Source organism: Suricata suricatta, chromosome 12 (genome assembly GCF_006229205.1).
Source record: "Suricata suricatta isolate VVHF042 chromosome 12, meerkat_22Aug2017_6uvM2_HiC, whole genome shotgun sequence".
NCBI classification, from domain to species: domain Eukaryota; kingdom Metazoa; phylum Chordata; class Mammalia; order Carnivora; family Herpestidae; genus Suricata; species Suricata suricatta.
In genome coordinates this window covers 82,284,996-82,297,084 of record NC_043711.1, presented here as the reverse complement: position 1 = coordinate 82,297,084, position 12,089 = coordinate 82,284,996, and the positions used below count along the sequence as shown (strand labels likewise).

General features: G+C 49.0%; 1 long non-coding RNA gene and 1 pseudogene across 1 annotated transcript; one reads left to right on the top strand and one right to left on the bottom strand.

The window, feature by feature from the left end:
* Positions 1 to 5,005: 5,005 nt before the first annotated feature.
* Positions 5,006 to 5,487, top strand: LOC115273684 (annotated as a pseudogene).
* A 3,995-nt stretch (positions 5,488 to 9,482) lies between these two features.
* On the bottom strand, positions 9,483 to 11,873 carry LOC115273687. The gene is made up of 3 exons (XR_003900904.1): positions 10,220 to 11,873; positions 10,051 to 10,112; positions 9,483 to 9,956 (listed from the first exon to the last, which is right to left on the bottom strand). It is a non-coding gene; the product is annotated as an uncharacterized LOC115273687 (long non-coding RNA).
* Positions 11,874 to 12,089: the final 216 nt, after the last annotated feature.

Genomic DNA, 12,089 nt, shown 5'->3' with positions numbered 1-12,089 from the left:
GGAGGGAGCAGGAGTCAAGTCACACAGAGTTTGGAGGACCTTGTTGAGTGGGGAAGGGGCTGGGAGGCACGAGCCAGAAGTCAGGAGATGAAGGATAGAGGCATGTGTCATAAAGACAAAGTCAGCAGGAATGGGTGACTGTCTGGATGTCCATGGAGGCTGAGGGGAGGAGAGGACCCAAGGATGAATGGGAGAGTCCAGTCTCCAGGGCTGCTGGGGGAGCTGCCTCTGACTCGGGTACCCACAGGTGCACAGGTCAGGGGAAAGCTGCTGAGTTGCACCTTGGATGCCTGTGTTCATGGTACTTAAAGGGCGTGAGCCCAGGATGAGAGGGTCTGCCTCAGACGTGGGTCTGGGCCCAATGTAGAGGCACAGCAGTCAGTTGTCAGTTTGGTGATGATCCCTAAAGCCACAGAGCACAGGGGCTCACCTAAGACAGTGAGGGCAGAAGGCTGCAAATGAGCAGCCATGGACTTCATCTGTCCTGCACACAAGTTCAGTTTGGCCTGCACGGTGTTTTGAAAAGCTCTGAGCCGATGTTTAAAAATTATGCTCACTTGGGGCGCCTGGGTGGCTCAGTCTCTTAAGAGTCCTGCTTTTGGTTTTGGCTGGGGTCATGATCTCATGGTGCGTGGGTTTGAGCCCCGCTTGGAACTTGCTTGGGATTCTCTTTCTCTCCCTCTCTCTCTGCCCCTCCTTTGCTCCCTCTCTTTCAAAATAAAAAAGTAAAAACTTTAAAAAAATGTTAAAAATTATGCTTACTTAAAATACAAATCTCTGGCTTCTCTTGGAGAATCAGATCTGACAACGTGGATTAGAGAAGAACTATTACTGAGAAGGAGCTAAGAAGGGGTTGCCCCTCCGCAGGCACGTGCATCGCTTCCCACAGTCCCCACTGCTCCCCAGTCTCACAGAGCCAAGGCTAAGAAGTTCTGTTGTCAGTTCTCATTGCACTTGCACTATGTCCCACGCCTCTGTCATATAAAGTGTAGTTGCCTAGAGTCAGAGTTGCTGTTTTACAAGGAAAGTGTAAATCTTTGTAGATGCCAAGCCAATGCCCTTGCCCTTAATATGCAAAGCAAGTCTGTGTCAAAAGCTTGGCCCAGGTCAGCCTTCTTCTCTCATTCATGAGATCCAATGGCAATCCCTGATCTAGAGGGACACATGAGACAGAGAGAGAGAGATCAGACATGGGAAGCGACATAGGATGGCATGGGGAGAGACTTTTAAGGACAGAGTGATCAGCAGCATTTAAGTTGAAGGTGAATCTGATAAGGCATAAGTGTTTGTGACACACATAGGGCCACACACGCACCTCCAGAGAATGCACGCAGACACGTGCACAGAGACACACGTGTGCATTCACACATGCAGGCACATGGATACACGCTCCCAGGCACAAACACAGGCCAACAGGCACATGCGTGTTCACAGAGCCGCCCGAATCCATGCACCCTCCCAGGGATCCATGCTCACACCTAATGAAGCCCTGGCAGTTCCAAACCAGCAACTTGTAACTAAATAAATATGATAAACAGTCCCCCTCCAGATGGCTCTGCGTGCACACCCACTCCTCCCGCTCAGAGGGATGGCACATCCTGTGCCAATAAGTCCTCCTGTTTGAAAACATTTGCCTTCTTAATTGGCCCGTTTACGGATAAAATATGTTTCTGGGGAGTGCTCTGCCAGAATGGGGACGTCAAGATGCCCACTCACCCAGGGCTCAGCCCAGAGACAGGTTTCAGGGCTGCTGGCACCAGAGAGAGCCCGCTTGACCCATCCACAGAGATGAGACCCAGGGAGGAGGGTCTCCATACTGCCAGGGCAGGCTCCCCCACTGGCTTTTTCTTCCTTAGTGCATGCACCACTAAGGTGCCTGGAAGAATCCTGCTCACACTCCCATTTCTCTGATAGCATGCCTGTGAGGTGTGAGAACTATGATAGCCCCCCTAGAGACATGAATGGCAGCCGCCCAGAAGATCTGTCCCATCCAAATCCCTGGAACTTTTGAATGTGACCTTATTTAGAAAAAGGATCTTTGCAGATGTAATTAAATTTTTAAAATTAAAAAAAATTTTTAATGCTTATTCATTTTTAAAAAATGTTTTTATTTATTTTTGAGAGAGAGAAAGACAGCATGAGCAAGGGAGTGGCAGGGAGCAAGGGAGACACAGAATCCGAAGACAGCGAGGGAGACATAGAATCCAAAGACAGGCTCCAGGCTCTGAGCTAGCTGTCAGCACAGAGCCTGATGAGGGGCTCGAACCCACGAACTGCGAGATCATGAGCTGAGCCGAAGCTGGACGCCCAGCCAACTGAGCCACCCAGGCGTCCCTGCTTATTCATTTTTGAGAGACAGAGACACAGAGAGACAGATCATAAACCGGGGAGAGCCAGAGAGAGAGGAAAACATAGAATCCAAAGCATCTCCAGGCTCTGAGTTGTCAGCACAGAGCTTGACACAAGGCTTGAACTCACAAACTGCAAGATCATGATCTGAGCCAAAATTGGAGGCTCAACCGAAATGAGCCACTCAGGCGCCCCAAGAATCTTAAAATGATATCATCCTGGATTACCTAGATGGGCCCTAAATCCAATGACAAGTGCCCCTGTAAGAGACAAGAGAAGACACACAGAGGAGAATATGAAGGCAGAGCAGAAGCTGGAGTCCACACACCAGGGAACACCAAGGCTTGCTGGCAAATTAGGCAAAGAAGCACTCTCCCCAGGAGACCCTGCTGACATCTTGAGATTGGACATCTGGCCCAAAATCTGAAAGAATAAATTTTTATTGTTTTAAGCCACTCTATTTGTGGTAATTTGTTGCAGCAGCCTCAGGAAATTAGCATGCCCCCTTTTTTATGTGAGGTATGACTGCACAGAGCTGGGACTCAAAGTTTCATTTGCTCTTTACTCTGACACCTCACAGGTTCCAAAAGGAGACCCACAGTAGAGATGGGGAAACTGAGGCCCTGAAAGGAGCTGGGTGTCACAGCTTTGGCTGGTGGCAAAGCGAGGACCAGCACACTCTCCCTCCTCATGCTGTGTCCCCAGCAGCTTCCTCCTCAGGAGCAGAGTGGGCAGATGCACAGGAAAGGACAGTCTTGGGGTGCAGTTCCCCCTCAGGATCCCATTCTAAGACCCAATGAGGAAGGACAGGAAAGAGAACCCCTTGGGGTCCTGTATTCTACCCTAAGATGGGCCCAGGGCGCCTGGGTGTCTCAGTCAGTTAAGCATCTGACTTCAGCTCAGGTCATGATCTCATGGTTCGTGAGTTCGAGTCCCACATCAGGTAAGCCCCATTTTTCTCTCTCTCTCTGCCCCTCGTTCACTTGAGCCACCCCCTTAAAATAAATTAAAAATAATAAATAAAACTTAAAAAAAATAAGATGGGCCCAGGATGAGTAAATCATGACAATCCCTCACAGCCACTTTCTACTGAGCACTCAGGATGTACCAGGTGTCATGGCAGCCTGTCCTCCCACGTGCCTACCCCCAGCCGGGGAGATGCGTGACGACATGTCTTCTCCCATTGCTCAGGTGGAAGAGTGAGGCCAGAGAGACAATGCCACACACTGGGTCACACAGCTGGTCACCGGCAGAGCTGAGATTTGAACTAGGACTGTCTGCCTCAAATGCCACTTCAAATGTGACCTCACAGGTAAGAGGCAGGGCACTGTCTAGGGCCAGGGGAGCAGCCAGGCCACCAGGAGCAGAGTGAGGCCCTGACTGCTCTTTCCTCTTTCACCCATAAAGAGCTGGTCAATGGCTCAGTGGCCCCAGCACGCCCAGGGCAGAGTGGGTGGACAGTGTGAATCACCCACTGTGTGACCTTGGCCATGTCACTCCCCACTCTGAGCCTCCCTTTTCTCACCTGTAAAGTGACGTATGCAATAACAGCTACTCCTAAGGGTTATTGTGAGGGCTGATGAAAATAAAACCTGGAAAGCCCTTGGTAATAACATGCCGAGCATCCAGTGAGGGCTTAATAAATGCTGACTGGCATTAAAGTGAGCTTAGAGGCCAATGAGAGAGAACATACAGCCTCTGGTCATAGAAGGTCACTTTATAATCAAAGTGAGGCCAGGTGTCAGGCTCTGGCCCTGCCTATGTGCTCACCACTAGCATTCCTCCTCAAAGGACACCTGCCCTCTGCTTGTGACTCAGCCCAACTGCTGTTCTGAGAGCTGAGAGGTGCCCGAGAATGTGTGTGGCCAGGGGTGGGGAGAAAGCAGAGAAGGGAATGCTAGGAGGGCAGGCTTCCCCCAGTGACTCCCAGCCCACCTTTCCTGGAGGTATGTAGTAGGTCCTCAGAAATAGGCAGCCTCAGTGACATCCTCTCCCTTCTTCACGGGAACGTCATCTGGATTTATAAGCAATGTGACTGCTCAGGGTTCAGTGCAGCTGATATGAACAGAAACCAGATCATTAACGTTAGCCAAGAGGGGATGGCCAAGGTTCAAAGGAGGAAGAAAACGAAAGTGGCAATACTGTCACCAAACCAGGTCCATTGAAGTCTCCCTATTCTGCAGAGACAATGATCATGTGGGGTCTGGGATCGGGGCTTTGGGTCCCTATGCAGGCCAAAAGACTATTATTTTTTTTTAATTTTATTTTTTAAGGAATCTCTATACCCAATGTAGGGCTCACACTTAACCCCAAGATCAAGAGCCACATGCTCCACTGACTGAGCCAGCAAGGAGTCCCCAAACACTATTCTTTTATTATGTAATGATCTTGCCTATAAGATCTCATTTGACTAAATGATTGTTATAAAAAAAAATTAAAAAGCCCTGACCTGATCCAACTATTCTTTTCATCAATTAATTCATTTATTCAACTAGCAAGTTGATAAGGCACAGGAATACAAGAACAAATTTTGAGGAATTAGGTTGTCCTGTTGGTATCTTGAAATCGGCCACAGTGTGAAGTATTTACACCATGGAAATCAGGAAACAGTACAAGTCAGGGTCTTTTTTTTTTTTTTTTCCTAAAGACATTTCCTCATCAGTGTTTCCTAGAGCCCGTCCAAGGCCCACATAACAGTGTGTTAAAAAAAATAGTCTCAGTTTCCAACCCGGGCCAGGCAAAATGGCTCCCGCAAAGAAGGGTGGCGAGAAGGGCCGTTCTGCCATCAACGAGGTAGTGACCAGAGAATACACCACCAACATTCACAAGCGCATCCATGGGGTGGGATTCAAGAAGCGTGCCCCTCAAGCACTCAAAGAGATCCAGAAATTTGCTGTGAAGAAGATGGGACCCCAGATGTGCACACTCACACCAGGCTCAACAAAGCCGTCTGGGCCAGAGGAATGAGGAGTGTTGCAGACCGTATCCGCGTGCGTAACAAGGATGAAGAGTCACCAAACAAGCTCTATATGTTGGTTACCTATGTACCTGTCACCACCTTCAAAAATCTACAGACTGTTAATGTGGATGAGAACTAATTGCTGATTGTCAAATAAAGGTATAAAACTGCAAAAAAAAAAAAAAGTCTCAGAAAAAAAAAAAGTCTCTGGGTCCCCCTCCCCAGGCCTACTGGGTCCATCTGCTGGGTGATTCTGGGGGGCACCTGAGGCTGGAAGGCTAGGTGGGGGAGGGGGTATTGGAAGAAGAAATTGGCAAAGGTGTATGTGTGGGGGGTGGCAGCTCACCAAGAGAGCAGGACAGCACACTGGGTGTGCCCTTGGGGGCCCAGCACCAGGCCAACAACTAAAGTCCCCAGACTGGGACCCACCCTCACCCTTCCCCGTGGGGCTCAAACCCAAGGGGAAGGTATCCTCACAGTGTTGCCCTCCTTTGTTGGGCTCTGGAGGGAAGGGCAGGGGCCCCCAAAAGAGACTTCCCAGAGGATGAGGGAGGAGCACACACCACCAGCACCACCCCTCCAAGGATCCCAAGCAGCGTGGGCGTGGGCGCTCAAGAAATAAGGACATTATTACCATTGTTGTTGTCTAATGGCCCCACCTCAAGGCTGACCTGTCCCCCTTCTCCTCTCGGGCCCCAGGCCCTGGAAGGAGCTGGAACACACCACACATCCCTCTCCCAGCAGCCTCTCGGCTGAGGATCACTGTTGGGCAGGTGGGGGAAACGGTAGGGTGGGGAAGGACTCTAAGCACACACCCCCTTGTCCTCGCCCAGGCTCCCGCCGGCTGTCGCCTCTAGCTCGCTCCAGGGGCGCGGACCACCCGGGAAGAGCCCGTCCTCCTCAGGCCCCTCCAGCGGAGCCTGCGGTCTCACTCCCTGGGAGATGGCGCCACCTACAGGCCCCCGGGAGCATTGCTGCGTCGGCCCCTCAAATCCGGGAGGAAGCGGCAGAGAGGATCTCCTGCTGTTTAGCGGGCTGAGGCCAGCACAAGCATCACACCGCTTCCCACTGTCCCCGCAGGAGCTGTGGCAGCGTTTCCCATGTTTGGAAAACGTCACTTGGAGATTCTGCATGCACATTTGCCCCTTAAGTCTAACTTGAGTTAACTCGTCAGTTTCCTCAGTGGATCAAAAGTTATTCTTTCTAGGCCTCAGTTTCCTCATCTGCAGGAGGTTGAAGGTGCTGCACTCACTAGAAGAGATTATCTGAAAGGCTAGGTGGGATTCGCAGACTTTAATGAGAAAGAGAATCGTGTGGAAGTATGTTTCAAATGCAAGTTCCGGAGCCCCACCCTGCAGGCAATTCTGATCTATTCAGGAATCAATCTGCCTGTTGAATCAGTCCCAGGGAAATTCTGATGCAAACGTTCTTGTCAACTGCTGGACTGGAAAAGCAGGCAGGGGCCTGCCAGATCTGGGCTTGACAGCAGAAGCTGTGATTCTGTCCAGAGGGCGGTAGGAGCCACGGAGGTTTTGTTGTTGTTGTTGTTGTTGTTGTTGTTTTAAGAGAGAGAGAGAGAGAGAGAGAGAGAGAGACAGCATGAGCAGGGGAGGGTCAGAGAGAAAGGGAGATACTGAATCTGAAGACAGGCTCCAGGCTCTGGGCTAGCTGTCAGCACAGAGCCTGACGCCGGGCTTGAACCTACAACTGTGAGATCATGACCCGGGCAGGAGGCGGAAGCTCAACCAGCTGAGCCAACCAGGTACCCTGCCACGGAACTTTTAAACAGGAGTGACAGCTCTTTAGAAAGATTATTCTGGCTCTGGCTACTATGAAGGATCAGGGCCTGGGGAGGCAAGGTGAGTGGCAAAGAGACCATGGAGGTCACTGTAGAAGTTGCTCAGCTGAGATTTAAGTGTCCTGGACCAGGTGGTGGCAATGGACAGGAAGGAGAAGGGACAGACTTCAAAGGTAAATCGTTTAACCTCCTTGAAATACAGGAAGAAAACATTGAAACTTCTGATTATCTGATTTATCCCAGCCTTAATTTTTTAATTTTTAAATTATTAAAAATTTTTTAACATGTGTTCAGTTTTGAGAGACAGAGAGAGACAGAGCATGAGCGAGGGAAGGGCAGAGAGAAAGGGAGACACAGAATCTGAAGCAGCCTCCAGGCTCTGAGCTGTCAAGCACAGAGCCCAACGTAGGGCTCAAACTCACAAACCATAAGATCAATGATCTGAGCTGAAGTCAGACATTTAACCAACTGAGTCACCCAGGTGCCCCTAATTATTATTTTTTAATGTTTATTTATTTTTGAGAGAGATAGGGTGCAAGCGTAGGAAGGGCAGAGAGAAAACGAGGGACAGAGGAACTGAAGAGGGCTCTGCACTAACAGCAGTGAGTCCAATGTGGGGCTTGAACTTACTGTAAGAGTTGCCATGGGAAGGCAACCGAGCGGCCACTTTGCTGTGGAGAGCTGCGAGCACTGACAACCCCCACTTGCAGACCTGGGATGACCCGAGCCATTTGAAAAGCACCAGCGGCCATTTTATTGCGGGTCAGATAATAGTTCCAGGCACCGCCAGGACTGACGACCCCCACTCTCAATCTGGACTGTCTCAAACTGAATGCCTCACCGTGGAATTCCAGCATCCCCCTCCCCACCGAAGCCAACAGCCAATTGAATCCTGCCACTGTCCAAAGATGCCCCTACCTGGCTATCAGACCACCTGAGCTCAAACCCGGAACTCCTGCACCCATAAAACACCTTGCTCTCCCATACCAGGCGCGACTTCCCTGACTCCCCGCTCCAGTCACGGAACCTCGCCCGGGAATTGCAGACTCCAATAAAGGCCTTTTTGGCTCCATAATGTGGTCTCTTTTTCCTCCCATCTCTGCCTCCATCTATTAAACCTTACACTTACAAACTGTGACCTGAGCTGAAGTCGGATGCTCAACCAACTGAGCCACCTCGGTGCCCCTTATCTTAGTCTTTTAAAACCATGAGGTGTGGGGGTGGTTATGTTTAAATGAAGCTGCTTTTACAGCACCAAAGACTTAATCATCTATTTCCTATATAAAAGGTAACTACTTTTTTGCATGGACCTCAAGTATATTGTAGTATAGAGGTGGAATTTAAGGAAAGGTATTAAGCAGGCTGTGTTTTAGCTTATGGGCAAGTAATAAATTGTATCATGTATCTTGAATGTATCATAGATAAGCTGCTATATTACAATTGCCACTTCAGATAGCTGTGAAATTAGGTGATTAACTAGTTGGTACCTAACCTTCTAATTTCTATATAAGTCTAATTACATGAAATAGAAGTGGGGGTTTTGATTTTTTACTTTGCTTTTCTGTTTGGAGTATCATTGTAACTACTGTATTGTAAATGATGGAAAATAATTGCATATGTTAAAAAAATAGTGTAAAAAAAAAAAATAAAACCATAAGGTGTTGGGGCGCCTGGGTGGCTCAGATGGTTGAGCGTCCAACTCTTGCTTTCAGCTCAGTTCACGATCTCACAGTTGGTGGGATGGAGCCTGGCATGGGGCTCTATGCTAACAGCACAGAATCCCTGCTTGGGATTCTCTCTCTGCTCCACCCCCCCGCCCCCGCCCCGCTCTCAAAAGAAATAAACTGAAAAAAAAAAGCAAGGTGTTGTGTATGTATTATGTGTAAGATATATTAGTATAGTGGTACATATATAATTTATGAAAATATGTATTTATATTACATATAATATACATAGAGGGACATATATACATATCTCTATATAGAGAGATATAGATAGATAGATAGAAAGATAGAAAGATAGATAGATGTAACATGTACTCAAAAGAATTCTCAGAATGTGGTTTGGAGACCAGATGAGTTAATTCGCTTTCTGGCACATGGCACATGTAAACACTTTGTTAGCTTTCATGAGATTGTGTCTTCCAGAGATAGGCCTGATGATACCTTCTGTCCTCCATGGTCTTCTATTTATTTTATTTTTAAGTGTTTTTTATTTATTTTTGAGAGACAGAGAGAGACAATGTGATCAGGGGAGGGTCAGAGAGAGGGAGATACAGAATCTGAAGCAGGCTCCAGGCTTTGAGCTGTCAGCACAGAGCCTGACGCGGGGCTCAAACCCATGAACCGTGAGATCATGACCTGAGCCAAAGCCGGATACTTAACCAACTGAGCCATCCAGGTGTCCCCTCCATGGTCTTTTAGAACAAGCAATGCTCTCATCAAGAGATGGAGTCTTTTCCCCTCCCCTTGAACCTACAACTCATAAACAGTAAAATGCAGTGCGTGACCTCTAAGACAAGGTCCTAAACATAATTAGTGCACCTTCCAGGAAGCTGGCAGGGGCAATCCCTTTCAGAGCCCTGAGCTTGGACTACACTGAGGCTCCCGTGCCCAGAGGAAGCCCAAGCCACGCGGAGAGGGTCTGTGCACCTGCTGACAGTCCCAGAGGAGGTCCCAGCCAATAACCAGCACCAACCACCACGTATACCGAAGGACTGAAGAGGTCTCCAGATGATTCCAGCCGTTGAAGCAATCACCAGCCTTCAGGTCTTTGCAGCTGAGGCCCCAGTTATCCTGGAACAGACAAGTGGTTTCCACTGGGCCCTTTCCAAATTTCTGACCACAGAATCTGTGAGCATAATGAAACAGTTGCTTTTCACAACTAAGTTTCAGAGTGGTTGGTTATGTAACAATAGATAAGCGGAACTGCCATTTTTACGTACCATTGTACCTTTGTCCACACCTTCTGTGATGGAACCAAGTGTCCCCCACATAGCCGCCCAAGCTGAGGAGGGAGAGAAGGAAACAGAGGTAGTATCAGTGAGATGGTCTGGGGGGACATGGGTCGGGCCTCAGGGTGGGGAGGGCAAACCAGCCCCTGAAGGGTCCCACCTTCAAAAGCCTCTTGGAAGGAGCTAGGAGCCTGACCCTGCTACATGGTTCTGACACCACCGCTCCGTTCCCGGTCACACTGGATGATTCTAGATCCTGTTGCCTGTGGACTTCTTGTTCTCAGAGGAAGATTCCTGAGACAGTTGGCCTCCTCTTTGGACCAGAGCATGTGGTCACATGGCACCTTCTGAGGGAGACAGGGAAGAGAGTCTGTGAACTACCCCCTCCCCCACCACCGTGGCAGGGAAGGAAGGGAGACAGGGCCTGGGAGTGGAGGGATTTGAATTCTTTTGGCTCTACTGCTCCTCAGCTCTGTGACCTTGGGCAAGTCACTTCATCCCAAGGAGGCTAGGTTTTCTTTCCTGTAAAATAGCGCGATATCCGGCCCTGCCCTGACATCGTTCTTGTGTGGCTAAAATAAAATGAGGCAGATTAAGCACTTGTTCTTTGTAAATACCTCTTCAATGTTTGTCATTCTTTTAGGGCTGTCGTTCTTACTGAAAACCAACAAGTCCAGGGAAGTAACATCACTGAGCAAGAGAACACATTTCTGCTCCAAGAGGGAAGACCTTTCCCCCCTGCTCCAGCCCAGAGTTGCCCTGTGCGAATTTGGGCCCGGTTTAGCCAGACCTCCTGGAAAGCCTGGCCTGGGATTGGTGCAGAGCCTTGGCTGTGGACCCCAAGCTCTGCGGAGAATCCTAGCTCCACCTGACTCTTCTGTTGTCTGAGCAAGGCCAGGACACAGCTCGGCAAGAAGGAAGGAAGCTTTTTCTCCAGGACAGAGTTCCCAGGGCAGACAAGAAGAGACCTGGGTAGGAAAACAGAGGAGTGAGTTCGTGTCTTAACTCTGCAGTATTTGCTATTGGACTTGAAGTACCTTGGCGCCTTTGTTTCCCCATCTATAATTCATTTCATACTTAATGGAAGGTCTACCGACTTTGTCCTTGACCAGCTCAGGCTCACAGGAAGCCCAGGGTGGCCTCCAGGCCTTTGCACATGCCTTTGAAAAGTATCCTAACTCCCTGTCTTTTACATGGTTTCCCTTGCTAAGTCTTCAACACCCCTCGATCTTGGCTAAGACAATTCTTCCTCTCACAAGCCCTCCAGGGTACCCTTTTCTCAATGGGGTTCACTACATTGATTACCCAGCCTGTGGTGGCAATGATGATGAGGAGGAGGATGGCCTGATTTTCCCACCAAACCGTGAGCTGGCACAAAGATGCCCAAAATACAGTTGTTGAATGGCCTTCACAGAACTAGAAATTAATCTGCTTCTTTCTGTCACTTATTAGCAGTGGGACCCAAAGTTTCCCTACAGCCTCAGTTTTCACATGTAGTAAGGGGGCTGCTCCTACCACCTGTGCTTCCCACCTCTACCTAACAGAGCTCTCTGAACCTTGCTCTGTGCTTTACGGGACCCAACCTCACAGTAGTATGAGGCAGCCTCGTGGGCTAAAGTGTCCCCTAAGATTCATGTCAACCTGGAACCTTACAATGGGACCTTATTTGTAAAAGACAAAAGATTTATACAATCTGAAGAGAAACCAGGATATTACAATGGGAACTTATCTGGAAATAGGGTCTGTGCAGCTGTAATTCAGGTAAGGATCCAGATGAGATCATAATGAATCAGGGTGGGCCCTAACAATGACAAGTGTCCTCTAAGAGATAGGAGAGGACACACAGAAACATAGGTAAGAGAGCCATGAGAAGATCAGACACAGACTGGAGTGATGTATAGCTACAAGCGAAAAAATGCTAGGAGCTATCTGAAATTGGAAAAGGTGAGAAAGGACCCTCCCTAGGGCCTCTGGGGGCAGTGCGGCCCTGCTGATTTTGGACTTCAGATCTCTTAAACAGTGAGAGAATA